This window comes from Notolepis coatsorum, assembly GCF_963971535.1.
Source record: "Notolepis coatsorum genome assembly, chromosome: 18".
In the NCBI taxonomy this organism is placed as follows: domain Eukaryota; kingdom Metazoa; phylum Chordata; class Actinopteri; order Aulopiformes; family Paralepididae; genus Notolepis; species Notolepis coatsorum.
In genome coordinates, this window is record NC_140182.1 from 42,919,019 (window position 1) to 42,938,544 (window position 19,526).

The window sequence follows — 19,526 nt, forward strand, 5'->3', positions numbered from 1 at the left end:
ACATCAGCTAAATAGGCTAACTGCAAATAGAGTAGCCAGGTACTGACACCAGGCCACACACAGCTTTGGCCAATGCTACCCAAGCTACACAAACGACCAAGACAATTCACACACAGCACATGTCGTATCTCCAAATGTTGTGAAGTAACATACGTTTTGCCTGGAAAAAAACATCGTTATTAACAAAACATTCGGGAGGGGAAGGAAGGAAGAGTGGGGTAATGTCCAATGGACATCTTACCTGCACCAAGGAACGCAGGGCGAAAGGCCGCAACACAGGTCTCCACGTTGACGAAAGGCCTCTCGCTGGCGGGACAAAAAGAAGCTATGGCCGGAGCCTTGTCATGGTGCAGGCCTGATTACATCTTCTGTCAAAGATTATGTCGTAGTCAGAGTGCCAGGGCCCCCTGCTATTCTCACGGCTAATGTCAATGGTCGTAGCACAAGCTAACAGCTAACTCTAGGCTAACTGATAGCATCAAACTAACGTTCCCAGCCAAGCGCAGCCGGCAGCTAACGTCGTAGCTAAACAGCTAACTGACTAACAGTTAGCTCAACCCGGCTATCGCTAACCATTAGCTAACGCAGAAGCAAGCTATGCGGCTACCACTGAAAAACTGTACAACGTGAGAAAAGCAATACAGGCCAACACTTCAGACAGCCGCTGTGTTTTCCTCTTCTCATACGAAGAGAGAAGGGAAAAAGAAGGCAATACACGTCCCACTACAGAGTGGTGTTTACCATAGCGGTGCCGGCAACAAGTCCAGGCCACACACCGTTAGCTACTAGTACTACAACAGCTAGTCGGCCCGGTTGGCTCCCGAGAGAGAGAGAGAGAGAGATATCCACGGCGGGAATAGAATAGAGTGCATTAAAAACTCACCAAACGTCCAAGAGGATGGAGACAACCGCGTGGAGTCGACGAAGTTCATCTGCCGAACGACCATCCTCTTCATCTTGGCATAACAATGCTGCACACGCTGTCTCTAGGTTAGCTAACGCTAGTTAGCCTTTAGCTAAGCTAGCTACTAGCCGACATCATCATGGCTATATCCCGACTGAACCACACGTTAGCACTCAATATTATAACGTAGCTAAAGCTAACTAGCTGTCCCTGTCTTTAGCCGGGATGGCTAGCCTGACTGAACTGTCTAACATGCAACAACTTTCATCTTCAGTCCATCTGCCGAACGATGTCCTCTTCATCTTGGCTGGCATAACCTCCAATGCTGCAAGCGCGAAATAGTCAGACGCTAGTGATGGGTCGGTCATGAGCGACTCGTTCATAAGAGCCGATTCATTGCCGTGAGCGTGAGTCGAATCGCTCACGTCTGGCAATGAGTCGGTTCACCCCCCCCCCCCCCCCCCCCCCGGCACGCACACAGACACACACAATGAACTCAACAGACGCTACCTTACCTGTAACCCCTCCCCTCATTGAAACCAATTCTGCTGCCTGCAGAGCATCAGAGCTGCCTGCAGAGCCTCAGAGCCAGGAACAAGTCAGACACATTCTACAAACGTGTCTAATGTGAAATATATAAGCATATAAGCAAAACTAGATTTTAGGTCTGTGATGAAAAAGGGCCTCTCGGGAAGGGGGGCCTCGCAAAAAAAATAAAATAAAAATAAAAAATAAAAATAAAAAAAATTATAAATAAAAAAGATTTTTTTTATTTTTTTTTGTGCAAGGCCCCCCTTCCCGCGAGGCCCTGTGCGACCGCACTGCTCGCACACCCCCTGAGGCGGCCCTGGTCTACACGCTCCCTCCTCCTCAGCGGAGTTGTCTGTGAACTTGGCAACTTCATTGGATTTATTTATTCTGAAAAAAATATCTATAATCATACGATTAAATATTGTTTAAAATAAAACTCTAAATACTATTATTCTGTGTGTCATGTTTCCAAATAAGATTGTTCACAACGGGAAATGCTGTATACGTTGAATTAGTTGGTTAGACCTCTGTGATCAATCTCGCTCTCAGTGAAGTTCGCTCGGCTTAGACCATTATTTCACATCCCATGGGGGTGTTGCATGACCATATATGGATAATCCTGCACGAGCATTGACGGTAAGGACGAATGGTATTCAATACGGAGTGTGCATGCGTGGGACCCGTGTACGCACGGTTGTTAAATCCCGATATTTCTGTGCATACACACATTCTAAATTCTGTGCTTAAGTACGAATATAGAACACTTTCTAAGAATTGTTGATAAATGAGGGCCCATGCCTCTTGACCACATTATTGTCGCCCTATAGCCAGATTCTGTCAACAGGATGTAAGCTCTTCAGTGCTAAGATGGGAGGGAGAGGCTTCAATAGTGCAGGTGTTAGGGGCAGCTATGAAGGCAGTGGAGAACTTCCTGGCAGTCGAGGGGTTAATGTTGCGAGAGAGACGTGCAGGGGGAGTGGATTTGGGTGTGGGGAGTGACAGAGATAAGGTAAACACAACAGCAAGATGATCAGATGAACATGCATTTGTTATGATTAAACTGGACACTGGAAAACCAGATGTTAACACTAGATCTAGTGTATGGCCTAACCTGTGGGTACAGTGACGAGCTGGGAGAGACTAAATGAGTCAATCAGATGTAGAAAGTCTAACACCATAGCCATAGGCTTGGAAGGGCAGCATACATGAATGTTAAAGTCACCAACGTTGTCATGCTTTGACATAATATTAGAGAGGAAATCCGAAAATTGTAAAATAAAGTTCTTACTACTTGGCGGTCGATACACAAGAACAATTAGGAGGGGAGAGTCCAAGCCTAGCATAATCAACTGTACCTCGAAGCTGGAGAAATTGTCACAGTTGAGAGCGTGGCAGTTGAAGGTTTTTTTAAACAGCACGGCCAGACCTCCTCCTAATCCGGGGGATCAGGGTGCGCTGAAGAAATTGCAGTCATTGGGGCATAATTCAACGAGAGGTGCAAACTCGCCAACCAGGTTTCAGTTAGCAGTAGGAAGTCCAGTCCAGTTTTGATCACAAAGTCATTTAAGATGAAGGTTTTGTTGGAGATGTGATTCGCGTTGATCAGAGCCATTTTCACTTCAACTGGGTTGGGGGCAGCAGTGGTGGTATAATCCGATGACGGTGGTATCCACACCAGCGGGCGGAGGTTGTCAGAGACTACCCCCCCACGTTTCGCGCACGGCCTAGGGGGAATCCCCGCCGTCGGCAGCCCATCCAGGTTTACGTTTAGTGTAATCGGGCGAAGTGAGATGTATCTCGGCTCCAGGGAACGTCTGTGGATGTAGTAGGAGCGCTGATCGGGTCCATCGTCATAGAGCTGGAGGAGATGGCTCGGTGGAAAAGGAGAACGGGAACCGGCAAGGCTTCTTGGTTTAACTGAGTTACCTGCACGTTTACCCAGCCTTCTGAAACACCTCCTCCGGTAACAGGGGCAGCGCGGAGCCCATACTCCCTCAGGAAGAAGTGAAAACAGGCAGCGGTGAGTATTCCCGCCATTGGCGTCCGGGGTGCATATAGAAGGTTGAATGTTCAGTAGAGTTTGCCGATCATAGACAATAATGCCGTGTACAACCAGTGTTGGGCAAGTTACTTTTAAAAAGTAACTAGTTACAGTTACTAGTTACTTCTTCCAAAAAGTAACTAAATGACTTACCCAGTTACAAATTATAAAAGTAACTAGTTACTTCAGAAAGTAACTATTGCGTTACTTTCAAAAAAAATGTTTGTACATAAACAACATACACAAATCTAAACTATTTTAATGTTGCTGTGGGACAAAGTGAGACTAGCCTCCAATCAAATGCCATGTATGTAGATATTATAATTACTATGTTTATATAGTGGATCATACAAATACAAACACAATAGATGTTTTGGAATTTTTTATATGTATTGCCCCTCAACAGGCCACAACTGGGCAACATTAAATTATGCTTATGCTTAAAACTTTTTTTTTTTTTTTTTTTTTTTTTTTTTTTTTCTAATTTTTACTATGTTTTTATTTCATACTTATCTTGTCATGCACAGTCTCTGGAGCGCAACAGTAAGAAGCATTTTGTACAAAAGTATTCTGTACTTCTGTATGACAACTATTAAAGAAACTTGAAACTTGTTAACACTTTAACTGCCGAAAACGCCGGAACTCGTCATTCCCCGCCATGCTCAAGTTGCCGCGGACGCCGTAACTCGTCTTTGATATCAATATTTCAAAAATCTGTGATCGGAATCATATTTCCCCTCTGCAGCCTTGACACACAGTTCTGATCTCCTCTCAATCCTCTAGCGGTTCAAGAGCGCCATCTGGTGGCCGATCGGCAGATCGAAACCGGATGTCAACCTTTAACCCGGCAGGACTCACTCCATATGTGGTCCGGGCACTCGCTAATGTTAGAGAGACTCAGTCTTCACATAGTGAACATCGATCGGTGGAAATAACTCGAAAAAACAACATGATTTGGACGTATATACTATTATACAACCTGGAAATAGATCGGGTATTTCGACATCCCATAATGGAAAACTGTCTACTCCACGCTGATCGCCCAACGGCCCGAGGAGACTGGGGTGAGTTTTAGCGTGTAGTATTACCGTGTTCGATATAAACTGCTATGATGAACATATGACCCACATTAGATGAATGGTATAACGTTGCCCACGGAATTATAAACGCCCCCTCGCCCATCCGGTCAACATCAGATGACGTGTAGTAACTTCCAGAACCACATCCAGTTGAAATTTATTATCTGGCACAGATCGCTATCAAACTGTATTTCATCATCAATATAATGCATTTGGGGCTATAAATCACGTTCTGGAGAAAGCTGCAGAAAGAGATGAAAACATACTTATACTTTAGACCATATTTTAGTATGAATATGTGAATGAAAAAGTTTAACGTTCATACACCCTGAACAATACATATAGGACATTGAATGGGCCCTAATAATGGCAATCTAGCAATAGAATTTAAAAAGTTATAGCCCTGCAAAGAAGGGGAACTTCTCCATAGACAAATAGAGCTGGCAAGGGATGGTATATCATGAATTTAACCTCGGCAGTTAAAGTGTTAAGCACTATACCAAAAATAAATAACAAATATATACTGATTGATAGAACATTTCAATTAACAGATTGCAGAATGGGTACAATACAGTACAGCCCAATACACACAATTGTTAAGGGGATGCAGATCAGAGAAAGACTTTAGTCTTGTTTACATCAGGGTCCCCCATTTTCAATTCATGACATTTATGACATACACAACATACAGATATAAGAATCTAATCGAATCATCTAAACTAATCTAATCATGACATTTAAGACATGCATGACATACACATATATATCTCTGCGCACCAGACTGTGCTATTAAACCAGGAAGTGCAGCACTGTTGATAAGGCTGTCAGCAGTAGAGCCACTACTACTTGCCCTGCGCTGCAACACAACAAGAGTGAACAAAAAACGCTCATGGACCCGCGGTCTCACGCTGACTGCTCGCTTATGTTGTTCCGTTGGATTCGTTTTGGATTATTTGGGCTCAAAACGTACACTACATGGACCCGCGGTCTCAAGCTGACTGAGTCGCTCGTGTTGTGGCTGTGTGTCAGACCCGCCCACCTCTAGCTCTGATTGGCTTACCATGACATTTTACTCAACCTCAGCCAATCGTCAGCATGTTTGTGCTTGGCTCGCGCACTGCCCACTAAACAAGGAAGGACAGAAAATGCCTCTCAGCGCAGAGATCTGTCTGATGAAAGAAACAGGTTCATTCATAGTAACGCGCGCCGCATTTTTTTGCTGTAACGGTAACAGCGTTATTAAGATTGGAAGAGTAAGATTACTCGTTACTGAAAAAACGAATGCCGTTAGTAACGCTGTTACTTATAGCGCCGTTATTCCCATCACTGTGTACAACACACACATACGACGGTACAAACAGAGCAAGGACAAATGAAAAAATTAGGAGCAACATGACAAGATGACAAGCAGCAAACAACACTGGCGTGGCCATTTTGGAATGCGACAGCGTGAGAACCACCGTCTGTGTTACGAGTGGTGGGGTAGTGAGGGAAGGCGAGCAGAACTCAGTTTGCGGACAGGAATGGAGGAGGCAGAGACGGCAGGGTAACGTGTATATACAGACTTTACTAGATAACGACACGTTACAAAAATAAACATAAATGGCACAGCCGAGCTGGCGCTAATACAAAACGAACTGAAGACAAAAGAAAACAAAGAAGAACAAAAACAGAATACTAAATCTACTTACACGACCGGCAAGGGAACACGGAGGTAACTGGAGGTAACACGGAGGGATGGCGCCACACAGGAAGTGGGAACAGGACACAAAATACACAGACTAATTACAATAGAAAACACCTGGCAGGCCAGTCTAAAACACAGAAACAATTAACAACGCTTTTTTGGTTGTCCTAGAGATGACATGGGGGGATATTGGGGAGGGGGGGTCAATGTTTTGTTATCTATGTTCTGGTTTGTTTTTTTTGTCTCTGTTTCACATCTTCTCTTGCTCTGAGGTCACACAACTGTTCTTTTTTCATACAGTCTACCTGTGCAAACGTGTATACAGGGTTTTTTATATTTTCCCCAGTGATTCAGGATGGTGACACCCTCCACTACAACCTCGAAAGTTAAGGGTTGCCAAGTCAACCTTATCAGTTGGAATGTCAAAGGACTGAACCGTCCACTCAAGTGTACTAAGGTATTGTCTCATCTTCTGCACCTTAAGGTGAATATAGCTTTTCTTCAAGAAACTCATCTGAGAAATGCATCCCACTTGAGAATTAAGAGAAATTGGGTTGGTCAATTGTTCCATTCAACATTTAACAATACAGCACGGGGTGCTGCGATTCTCATTCATAGATCTACCCCATTTATTGTCTCAAGTGTAAACACTGATCCACAGGGTCGCTATGTGGTAGTGGTGGGCTCATTATATAATACCCCTCTAATTTTGGCAAATGTATATGCCCCTAATTGGGATGATAGTACATTCTTCCAAAAATTCCTTTACTCCTTGCCCAATGTAGATACGCATCAGCTGATCCTTGGGGAAGATATGAATACCACAATGGACCCAGTGTTAGATAGATCCTCGATAAGATCCTGTTATATCAAAATCCTCTGTGGTCCTAAAGTCCTACTTGGAGTCATACGGTGCTGTTGATGTGTGGCGATCTCTCTATCCATTAGCTAGACAATATTCTTTCTTCTCTCCTGTTCACCAAACGTATTCACGGATTGATTATTTTGTTGTTGATCAAAAACTGTTTCCTAATGTTAAGACCTGCACATATACCCCGCTGAGGCCCCCCACAACCATCAGACCGGGGAGGACAGAGCCCCCCCGACCCTCCCTAATGGAGGATACCCCCCCTATTGGAGGTTCACGGGATGGCGACGGATCCGACCGTGCGAAGAGGCACTCAAGAAACTCAACGCACAGGGTGAGCAGACCGTGGCTTGACCCCACGACTACACACACGCACAACCCGCATGCCACCCGGGAACGAACGGAAGGAACAACCTTGTTACTGCCCCCAGAAATCACAGGGTCAAGAGCAAACCCAACCCCGTGGCAAGGCCGTAGCAGCGGAGCGCGAAGGAAGACCCAGACCCACTGAAGGGACTGGATCCCCTGGAAAACGGGGCCCCGGAGAGGTCAATGACGCCAGGCATCAAGACCCCACCAGGTGGTCACTTAGTGACACCGCCCCCCACATCGCCAGCGTATTCGGATAAGGCCCCTCCAAGAGCGGGCCCTTGCCCCCCAATAGCACACCGCCTGGCACACTGACCCTGCAGAACAGGCAGTCAGCATGGCCGTAAGCACACAAAAAAGGTTAACCAACGGAAGCAGGCAGCGCACCGGGGAAACCAGGCAACAGGCTGTAACCTGAGCCTGGAGCACTGCGGACGAGACAGGCGCCAAAGGAGTCAGCTGAAAACAGCCCCCCCGGCGGAAGGGGCTTATGCTGGCGTTGTTGCATGACAAAGCCTCCATTAAAAAAAAAACACACAGAGGGGTCGAGGCCCTAATGATTGGCAGACGTCATGAACGTGCAGGGGCACACTCAACCGGGTAACCCGGGAGTTGACTCTGCTCCAACACACCAGGGAACCAACCACCCTGTCGTTACCAGATGCGGTGGTTGTTCCTATAACCCCTCAAGAAAAAACTCCAAAACACACCTGCGGGCATACACTGGCTATACCGCAGTACAAGTGTTTCAGTTTTCAAAAAAGGGTTATCCCAGGCCTACGGTATCAACTAAACTTTACTTCGGACCGGGCCCGGCGGCACGGGAAGCACAGGGTTACCAGAGGAGGTCCAAGACCACCCCAACAGCCCCCTCTTCGCCATGCGTGAGAGAGGAGCGAAGAAAAGAGAACCAGCCCTAAGCACACCGCACTTGGTATTCCCAGGCGGTCTCCCAACCAAGTACTAACCAGGACCGAACCTGCGTAGCGTCCGAGATCGAACGAGATCGGGCGTGTACAGGTTGGCATGGCCGTAAGCCATTACGAGTATGCAGAGTACAACATGTACCCAACAAAGGGTCTCCATAGCGCCTAACCCTGTGACACCCGGACCGACCTGGCATTTTCCCCCCCGAAAAAAGCACAAGTCCCTCAGGGTACCAGAACAGCAGATTCTGTCACAGAAACACACCTGAGCCAGCACTATGTATGCGTCGAGACCCAAACACATCAATGGATAGTCTAGCAAGACACCAAACATTGTTCCTCCAAGTCGCCTGGGAGAACGACACGGAGCCGTCGTGCTTCATGTACCTTCCTCTTTTTATTCAAAAAAGAAAGAACACAGACTGACATGAATCCCTCGTGACGCCGCTGAGGGTAAAAATTGTTTACATTTTTACATCCCACCACCCTCCCATAGGGAGGAGACGGAAATCCCCAGAAAGACTTCCCACGCGAGCTGTATAGATTGAAAAGAATATATTGCAACATTGAGCCATGTAATATTTTGGGTTAGGGCTCTCCGAGGAGGAGGCACTAAACCAATACACACTCAATAATCAAATTGAATCGAATACACACACAATAGAGCAGGACTCCTTTTTGAAGTTCTACTCACCTTGACAATCTGAGGAGGAGGCTCTGAACTCTGAGGAGGCTCCCTCACAGGGAAGGAGAGTCCTAACTCACAGAGGGCCCGAGTAGGAGCTTCGTGAGGAGGAGCCCTGACCACTCCCTGAAACAGATCCATCATATGGACCTGAACAGCTCACGGAAGTCTTACCAACAGAGACGCGCACAGTGATGTACTCTATGGCGGGGGAATTTCTGCGGTGCACACGCCCAATCTTCCAGGGCGTGGGACCAGGAAACGCCCTCCCCCCCCCCCCTCTTACCCTGTAACGTGCCGAACAGCAACGTGACAGGAACCTTGAAGGACAAGAGGTTGTAACCCCTGCCCATCAAAAGGGGAGGAAAGGATTACCAGTTCACCCCTTTATGACCCCACACCCATGATACGATGTAATGACAAAAAAGAGCATGACACAGTCACAGTCAGCTACATGAAGTGTCTAACAGCTTCACACAGCTCATGTGCTAACCTGCTATCTGATCTTTACTAAGGAAAAAACACAGAATAGAGAGGGCCCCCTTAAGAGCCCCGGTACCAGACTTACACATGTGCTTCTGTGGCCAACCTAACCCAGTTGTAGATCACAAGACACACACAACCCTTTATCACCACAAAAAATGGCAAATACACTCTACAGAGGAACGCCGTTTTTCATAATGAGAGAATACACAATTCTCAATTAGTATCGGCCACAGGCCTTGCTAAGCACACACGAAAAGTGACCAAACAATCTTTTCTTTAGGAAAATATAGTTTCTCAAGCGGTTTTAGCACAACCCCAGCAACCAAGCTAAGGGTTACATCATATCCCACAACACAGTGACACAATATATTGTAAACAACATGTCTGAGAGGAGGGTGGGGAAGCCCAGGGAACCGGGGGGAACACCCCTCCTACCTTACCCTTAATACGGCCAGTTGAACAGGTAAACCCGTTAATATGTGAACACACTGTTCATTGTCATTACAGGCTGAGAAAAGAATTCATTCTTCACTCATATGTCACTGAGCTTAGCTTTATAGGTTAATTTAACCCCCTTAGTTGTGAGTACACGGTACATGAACACACATGATGTTTCTCAACACAACAAACCAGATCATTTTTACATATGTAACAAAAAACCCGATTTGCATGGAGAAGCTAATACCAGTGACAAGACAATTCACACACAACTCGCGTCGTATCCTAAATGTATTGCAGCAACACCCGTTTTGGAAAACATCGTTATTAAAAAACATTAGAAGGGAAGGAAGAAGACGCGTTTTAAGGTCTGGTCGGGACCTTCTCCTACCGTGAGTGCCACGCGAACTGCAGTCTGGCTAACAGGGCACCGATAGTAAACACAGCATTCCTGTGTTGACGATACGGGCAGTGTCGCTGCGCCACCCAGCCGCTACGGTTCTCCTTGTTGACGCAGTCCTTGCAGGCCGGGCTCCCGGTAGGTTCGACTAACATCCTCTGTCAAAGATGACGTCGTAGTCAGAGTGTTTAAAGCATGTTATAGTCTCAGAACGTTCAACAGTGTAGCATTAAGCTAACAGCCAATCGGCTGATAGCCACAAGCTAACGTATACCAGCCTGGTAAACACAGCGAGCTAACGCCGCAGCTAACAGCTGCGCGGCTAACAGGTAGGCCACAACTAGCACGCAAGCTAAGCAGCTATCACCTGAACTTGTACACAAACGATATAACAAGCCACACTTCCGACAGGCCGCCGTCTGAAACCCTCCTCACCTTTAAGAGAGAAGAGAAAAAGAGATGTCAACACAGTTTACAACGGTGATTTTACCAGACATCCGGCGGAGCCAGCACAAGTCCCATCTGGGTTGCAGCCGACTTGAACATGGATCTTCCGATAACGAACATCCATGCCCACATTTCCTCGTTAGGGTATACTCTCATTTGTATATGAAAGATGGGGCCTACACGGTGACAGAGAAGCATCCACTCGTCCAGAGAATCCTGGGATCACCAGTTCCTGGTCGTGGCCCACTAGTTGACTATAATGGGCTTCAAACCAAGATCCTCCGCCGTCGCCTAAGAGGCTGAACAGAGGACCCTAATCTGGGGCCGGTTTTCGTAAACATTGTCAGCTAGCCCCCATAGCACTAACAGACAAGTGGTGCTCGCAAGCAAACATTACTCACCCAGGCTTGAAAACCAAAAGTCCCTCACAACAGACTTCCACCGTCCAGCTGCATAGCAGGAGGGTCGAACCCATCCAGGCGCAGCAAAGGAGGACTGCCGTTTGGGGAGTATATTAGCGACGCAAGCCCCTAATATGAAAAACCGGTGGAGGTTTTAGAATGATCATCATCTTCCAGACACTCCAGTGACGAAGACAATATTGCCGTATTTTCTCGAAAAAATAGTGAGAGAGAAAATAAAGATATGATGTCAACGTATCTCCTTGTTCTTCTGTTTTACTTTCTCCAGCTAATACTTTCTTCCTCGCCAAGTGATTGGTATACAGGCACTATCTTGTGGATGAAATTTGAGAAGGAGATGAGTGTGTGGTCCCACCCCCGCTTATGTAGGTAAGCGGATTGGGGTGTGGCCAGATGAATGCTGGCATGTAAAGGTACATTTTGAAATGTATTCAGTGTAAATCCACTGAAGCGAGATTTATGCAATATGACGCTGAGCGGCAGCTAGCATGAAACAGAACTGAACTAGCAGATCTCATTAAGAAAGCTGGATCAGCAGCACTCAATGGCACTGTCGCCAGACCTTTATAAACAAAGACTAAACTTACAAACGGAATTCAATCTACTCTCCACTAAGCAGACGGAACAGCTGATGCACAGATCCAGACAGTCATGGTATGAGCATGGGGACAAACCATCCAAGATTTTAGCTCACCAAATTCATAAATCGGAAGCTTTGCACATGATCCCTGAAATCGAAACCCAATCTGGACACCTCTCTAAGGACCCTAAAGTAATAAATGAGAGTTTCCAACATTTCTATTTGAAACTTTATAATTCGGACTTGTTAAAAAACCCTGAAGTGTTTGATGCATTTTGTGGGGACCTGGTGTTTCCAATTTTGGGGGACGATGACAGAAGTGAACTTGATCAGCATATCACCTTAGAGGAAATTAAATTGGCGATCAAATCAATGCAGTCTGGTAAATCACCCGGTCCAGATGGCTTTCCGGTGGAATTTTTTAAGGTATTTAGTGACAAATTGTCTCCGCTCTTGCTGGACATGTACTCAGAATCCTTCGACTCAGGGTGTCTGCCTCCTACTCTCCAGCAAGCGACAATTTCACTTCTGTTAAAATCAAACAAGGACCCATTGCAATGTTTGTCGTATCGCCCAATATCACGTTTGAATGTCGACTGTAAAATACTATCTAAAACTCTAGCTCTCAGATTAGAACATGTGTTACCTTCTATGATATCCCCGGATCAGACAGGATTTGTAAAGGGCAGACAGGGCTTCTTTAATTTGCATAGGCTATTCAATATTTTATACACCCCTTCACCCTCGACACCTGAGATTGTTCTGTCACTAGACGCTGAAAAGGCGTTCGATAGGGTGGAGTGGGACTATTTGCTTTTTACTCTGGGAAAATTCGGTCTAGGTGAAAGGTACATTTCGTGGGTAAGGCTCTTGTATAACTCCCCCATGGCCCGTGTCAAGACAAACAATGTATGCTCCCCCTATTTCTCACTGAATCGTGGAACCAGACAAGGATGCCCATTATCCCCTCTCCTGTTTGCAATTTCTATAGAACCTTTAGCTATGAAGTTGCGAGCGGAAGACAGGATCAGGGGAATCCATAGGGCTGGCCTAGAACACAAATTATCCCTCTATGCTGACGACCTGTTACTTTATGTGTCTAACCCCTTGGAATCGCTTCCCCATGCTCTTACCATTTTCAGAGATTTCGGCTGTATCTCTGGATATAAATTGAACATGCATAAAAGCGAGTTGTTAGCCGTTAACAGTGAAGCTGAGGAGATCTCATTTGAGGCATTTCAATTTAAGGTAGCGGATCATCTGACTTATCTAGGCATCAAGGTCACTCGCTTACATAAAAATCTATACAAGAAAAATTTCATACCACTCCTGGAGCGTACTAAATCAGATCTTCAAAGATGGGATAGGCTTCCTTTGTCACTAATTGGTCGTATTAACGTTGTTAAAATGAATGTCCTGCCCAAATTTTTATATATCTTTCAGTGCGTCCCAGTTTATTTACAGAGACAATTCTTTGACACACTAGATAAACAGATCTCTGCATTCATTTGGAATGGCAAACTTCCAAGGATTAGGAAGCCATTTTTACAAGAGGCGAAACGGTCAGGGGGGCTGGCCTTGCCAAATTTTCAATTTTATTATTGGGCAGCAAACACACGCAATATTCTTTACTGGATGGGGGATCGGTCGACTGAGACTCCAGCGTGGTTGCATATTGAGTCCTCCCACTGTGGAAAAAACCTCATTGCAAGCTTTGATTAGTTCAGCCCTTCCGTTAAAATTGGATGCATACCGATATAACCCGATAGTGCATCACTCTCTTAGAATCTGGATACAATGTAGGAAAAGGTTCGGTCTACAATCAATGTCGTCTCGGGCACCAATCCCTTGCAATCATATGTTCCCACCGTCCCTATTGGACTCTGCCTTTAAGATCTGGAGCGATAAGGGTATATCTAGTTTTAAAGATCTGTATATTGACAATGTTTGTGCCTCATTTACTCAGCTGACTCAAAAGCATGACATCCCTCGGACTCATTTCTTCCGCTATATGCAAATTCGTGACTTTGTACGCAACAGATGTCCTCAATTTCCCAACATGCCTGAAAAAACAACTTTAGATGAATTTCTAGATGTTAATGTATACAGAAGGGGAGCGATTGGAGTATTGTATGATATATTGTTGACCCTACATTCCCCCTCTTTCACTATTATCAAATCACATTGGGAGGATTATCTGTCTGTATAATTTTCGGATGAACAATGGCAATCTATTCTCCGGAATGTTCACTCTTCCTCAATATGTGCCAGACATGGGCTCCTACAGTTTAAGGTGCTACACCATCTGCATTTCTCAAAGGAGAAGTTGGCTAAGTTTTATCCAGGGACAGATCATTTGTGCAATAGGTGCAAGACGATGACGGGCTCTCTCGTTCATACATTCTGGACATGTCCAAATTTATATAACTATTGGACATCTATATTTGATACTTTTTCTGTAATATTTGGAACCAAAATTGACCCTTCCCCTATAATCGCAATCTTTGGAGTGGCACCAGAGGATATGCCTATTCACATAAAACACTCGAAAATTATTGCTTTTTCTACCCTAATTGCTAGGCGTTTAATACTTATGATGTGGAAGCAGGAGGCCTCTCCCACACATGTCCAATGGACAAGAGATGTAATAGGGTTCCTACACTTGGAAAAGATGAGATGCACCTTAGGAGGCTCTACGGATAGATTCTATAAGACATGGCAACCTTTTTTGACGTATATGGAGAATGAAAGGTTGGGTACACTTCCATAGTTGACTCTATGAGACTATGTTGAGACCTCGGGGCAAGTTGAAGATGTGAATGTGTTTTTGTTTTGTTACGTTTGCATTTTACTTATTTCTGTTAGTTCAGTGTTTGCCTAATGTGAGTCTGAGTTAAACCTGGGAGGGGGGGGTGGGCTCGTGGGAGGGAACTGGTGGGAGGGAGTGGGGGGGGGGGGGGGGGGAAAGAACCAAAGTGGATATCTCTCTGTTTGACACTGACCATATCCTGTATGTAAACATGCTGGTTGAAAATGAAAATAAAATTATGAAAAAAAAAAAAGTCCATAGTAACAGCAAACGTAATGTACAGGTGGCAGGCTAACTCTGGTCAAAGGCCAGGGGAAAACGGTGTATTTTAACCAGCGATTTAAAGGCCTCTAGGCTCTGGGCAGATCTAATGTGGGGGAGGCTGTTCCAGAGTCGAGGCGCAGCAGCAGCGAAGCTCTGTCTCCCCTGGTTTTCAGCCTGGTCCTGGGCACCTACAGCAGCAGCTGGTCAGCAGACCTTAGGGCTCTGGATGGGGTGTGGTGGCGCAGGAGCTCAGCGAGGTATAATGGAGCCAGCCCATTTAGTGCTTTAAAGGGGACATGCATTATAAATGGCTTTTTTCAGTATTTACCATTGTTTTATAGCAATAGGGGTTAGTATCAATGGGTCTGTGTTTCTAATTACATATTGACTCATCAGTCTAGTCTCGAGTTCACGAGATCTTCCCTCACTCAACTAAGCCATTCTGATTTGACGGTATTCCTGACATGAATAGGGTACTGATCTGCAGTAACGCCCCCTCTATGGTTGTAGTGCATTGTAACCCGACACTTCCTCAAACAGGCTTTGACAGGCAGAGAACGAGCGAGAGGGAGAGAGAGAGAGAGATAGAGAGAGAGAGGGACGGCGGGAGGGACTGCAGAAGTGTGTGTAAATGTGTGTGCGCCATCTCTCTCCCTCATCGGACACACACACACACAAACTTGACTGCGTGTGTGTCGGGGACGTAGGCATAGTGTAACCCGACACTTCCTCAAACAGGGTTTGACAGGCAGAGAACGAGCGAGGAGAGAGAGGGAGAGAGAGAGAGATCGAGAGAGAGAGAGGGAGAGAGAGAGAGATAGAGAGAGACGGCGGGAGGGACTGCAGAAGTGTGTGTAAATGTGTGTGCGCCATCTCTCTCCCTCGTCAGGGACACACACACACAAACTTGACTGCGTGTGTGTCGCGGACGCATCTCTCCTCTCTCTCCCTTGTCGGAGCATTACACACAAACTTGACTGCGTGTGTGTCGGGACGCGTCTATGCCTTCTACAACGCTGTTCGGTTTCCGCGTTGCCGGTTTGCGCTCTGATTGGCCGAGCGCGCGCATGAGCCGCGGCGCGGCCCTCAGCCGTGCTGCGATAAGGCTTTCGCCAGCGGGGAGAGGGGCTACCGCGAGCGGGATCGCTGCACTCATCAATGTTAGGGATTTCTTCCCTCGCAAGTTCTTTAATTGATATAGTATGGACCAGCTGACCAGAGATTCACAGCGACAAAGTTCTATTTCACACGGAGTCTTTATTGTTCATCACACAGAGAACTCTCCTGCAGCCCACGGCTCAGCCTCTCGCACCAGCATCAATACACATGACATGACATTATTTATACCCTCTGGACAAAGAGAAAAGGGAGGGGTGTGTGTGTGTGCGTGTATATGTATGTGTGTGGGTGTGTGGTGTGTGTGTATGTGTGTGTGTAAGTATGTGTGTGTGCTTGTGTCCAATTGCCATATATGGTCTGGTGTGACAAAGAGAAAAGGGAGGGGTGTGTGTGTGTGTGTGTCTGTGTGTGTGTGTGTGTGTGTGTGTGTGTGTGTGTGTGTGTGAGTGTGTGTGTGTGTGTGTGTGTGTGTGTGTGTGTGTGTGTGTGTGTGTGTGTGTGTGTGTGTGTGTGTGTGTGTGTGTGTGTGTGTGTGTGTGTGTGTGTGTGCGTGTGTGTGCGTGCGTGCACGTGTCAGAAGAGGGGGGCTAGTAATGACTTCCAGATGTAGGGAGAGAGACAGGCCCCTACAAGGGTGCAGCCTGCACGAGCACAGATATAAGATGGCATCAAATATTACTAGACATTATGAACTTATGACATATATTAACGAATACACTTAAACAGTGCTTGACTATGTCTGTACTCTGGTAGAAGAAACAATCCCCTCCACCACAATTAAAATCTACCCAAATCAAAAGCCCTGGGTAGACAAATCCGTCCGTGAGGCTCTGAAAGTGCGCACATCAGCATACAACACCGGGCTGGAGACAGGCAACATGGAAGAACACAAGATGGCAAGATACAACGTCAGGAGAGCAGTAAAAGAGGCAAAACGGCGTTACAGGGATAAGGTAGAACTTCAGTTCGAACAGGCTGACTCTAGAGGCATGTGGCAGGGCCTCAGAACAATGACAGATTACAAAGGCACCTCCCTCAAACTGAATAATGACATCTCCTTAGCAAATTATCTCAATTCCTTCTATGCGAGGTTTGAGGCTGTGAATAAAAACACCAGCCTACAAACCACGGCAATGGGGGGGGGGGGTCTGCTGATGGAGACTCAGTGTTCAGGGTAACAGAGCATGAGGTGAGACGGATCTTTAAAAAAGTGAATATCAGGAAGGCAGCAGGACCGGACGGCATCCCCGGCCGCGTCCTAAAAGTCTGTGCCGACCAACTGGCCCCGGTATTCACTGACATCTTCAACCTGTCCTTGGAACAGGCTGTCATCCCCACCTGTCTGAAGAAGTCCACCATCATCCCTGTACCCAAAAAATCTACACCCGCTTGCCTCAACGACTACCGCCCTGTAGCCCTCACCTCCATAGCCATGAAGTGCTTTGAGAAGCTAGTGAAGGGCTACATCTGTTCCTCCCTCCCCATCAACCTGGACCCTCTGCAATTTGCATATCGCCCCAACAGGTCCACGGAGGACGCCATAGCCCATGTGCTGCACACAGCAGCATCACACCTGGACAAGAGGCAGGGGAACTATGTGAGAATGCTGTTCATCGACTACAGCTCAGCATTCAATACCATAGTCCCCTCCAAACTCATAGCCAAGCTCAGGGACCTGGGCTTGAACTATGACCTCTGCCAGTGGGTCTTGGACTTCCTGACGGGCAGACCCCAGGTGGTAAGAGCAGGCAACTGCACCTCCTCATCCATCACGCTCAACATAGGGGCCCCCCAGGGCTGTGTTCTGAGCCCCCTCCTCTACTCCCTGTACACACATGACTGCGTAGCACAGCGGAACAACAACACCATCATCAAATTTGCTGATGACACAGTAGTGGTGGGCCTGATCTCTGCCAACGACGAAAGGGCCTACCTGGAAGAGGTAGAGAACCTGTCACAGTGGTGTCAGGAGAACTGCCTCTCCCTGAACGTCAGCAAAACAAAAGAGATGATTGTGGACTTCAGGAGGTCGGGGGTCAAGGACTACAGCCCCCTCAGCATCGACGGGGCACCGGTTGAGAGAGTGAACAGTTTCAAGTACCTCGGAGCCCACATATCCGAGGATTTGACATGGACCACACACATTGACAGTGTTGTGAAGAAGGCACGACAACGCCTCTACTTCCTCAGGCGCCTAAGGAAGTTCCAAGTCAGTCAGAAGATCCTTAGGAACTTCTACTCATGTACAATAGAGAGCATCCTGACTGGCAACATCACCTCCTGGTTTGGGAATAGCACTGCACAAGACCGTAGCAGACTACAAAGAGTGACACGTTCAGCCGAACGCACAATTGGAGGGGGGCTTCCCACCCTCCAGAACATTTACAACAAGCGGTGCAAGGGGAAGGCTAAGAGAATTATTAAGGACTCGAGCCACCCGGACAACTGCCTCTTTGAACTGCTGCGGTCAGGCAAGCGATACCGGAGTCTTAAGGCGAGCACAGAAAGACTCAGAAGAAGCTTCTATCACCAGGCCATCAGGCTGCTAAACGAACAATAAACACTATGCAACAACCATCAAATGCACACAGCACACACACCCACACGCACACACTCACTTAAACAAACAACACACTGCAGCACCCACTCTCCACACTTTAGATCACACAAACACACTTTATATTTATTGATAAAGGATTTGCACTACAACTCGTACACCTACTGTAAATTGTACCTAAATTGCACCTCATCCTATTTCTGCCTTGCACTATATAGTATTGTATATTAGTACACTACACAGTATTGTATATTATATGGTAACTCAGTTACGTCTACTCTGCATCGAACATTGTACATATGTCTATACTGAACACTGTGACCTCATTTTTTTTACTTCTAATTTACATGCTATACTATGTTTTCTTATTTCATACTTATCTTGTCTTGCACAGTCTCTGGAGCGTAACAGTAAGAAGCATTTTGTATAAAAGTATTCTGTACTTCTGTATGACAACTATTAAAGAAACTTGAAACTTGAAACTTATGAACCTATCAACTTAAGATATTCGACATCAATGAACCGAAAAACCCATCATCAACGACCCTCCGTGCTCCGGCTTTCAACAGCGGGGAGAGTATTATGGGGCTTATGCCGCGAAGCAGTAACACATAGTTGCAATGCATCTGTCAGTCGTACTTAACTATGTGTTCACTGTTGTGTTACTGCTTCGCGGCATAAGTCCCATAATACTCTCACCGCTGTCGAAAGCCGGAGCACGGAGGGTCATTGATGAGCGCAGCGATGCCGCTCACGGCGCCCCTCTCCCCGCTGGCGAAAGCCTTATCGCAGCACGGCTGAGGGGCGGCGATGAAGCCCAAGTCGCACGATTTTTATTGGTTTGTCATGACAAACCAATTACATAATCCAACATATGTGTAAAGAAACAACATTCGAGTTAACGGTATATTTTT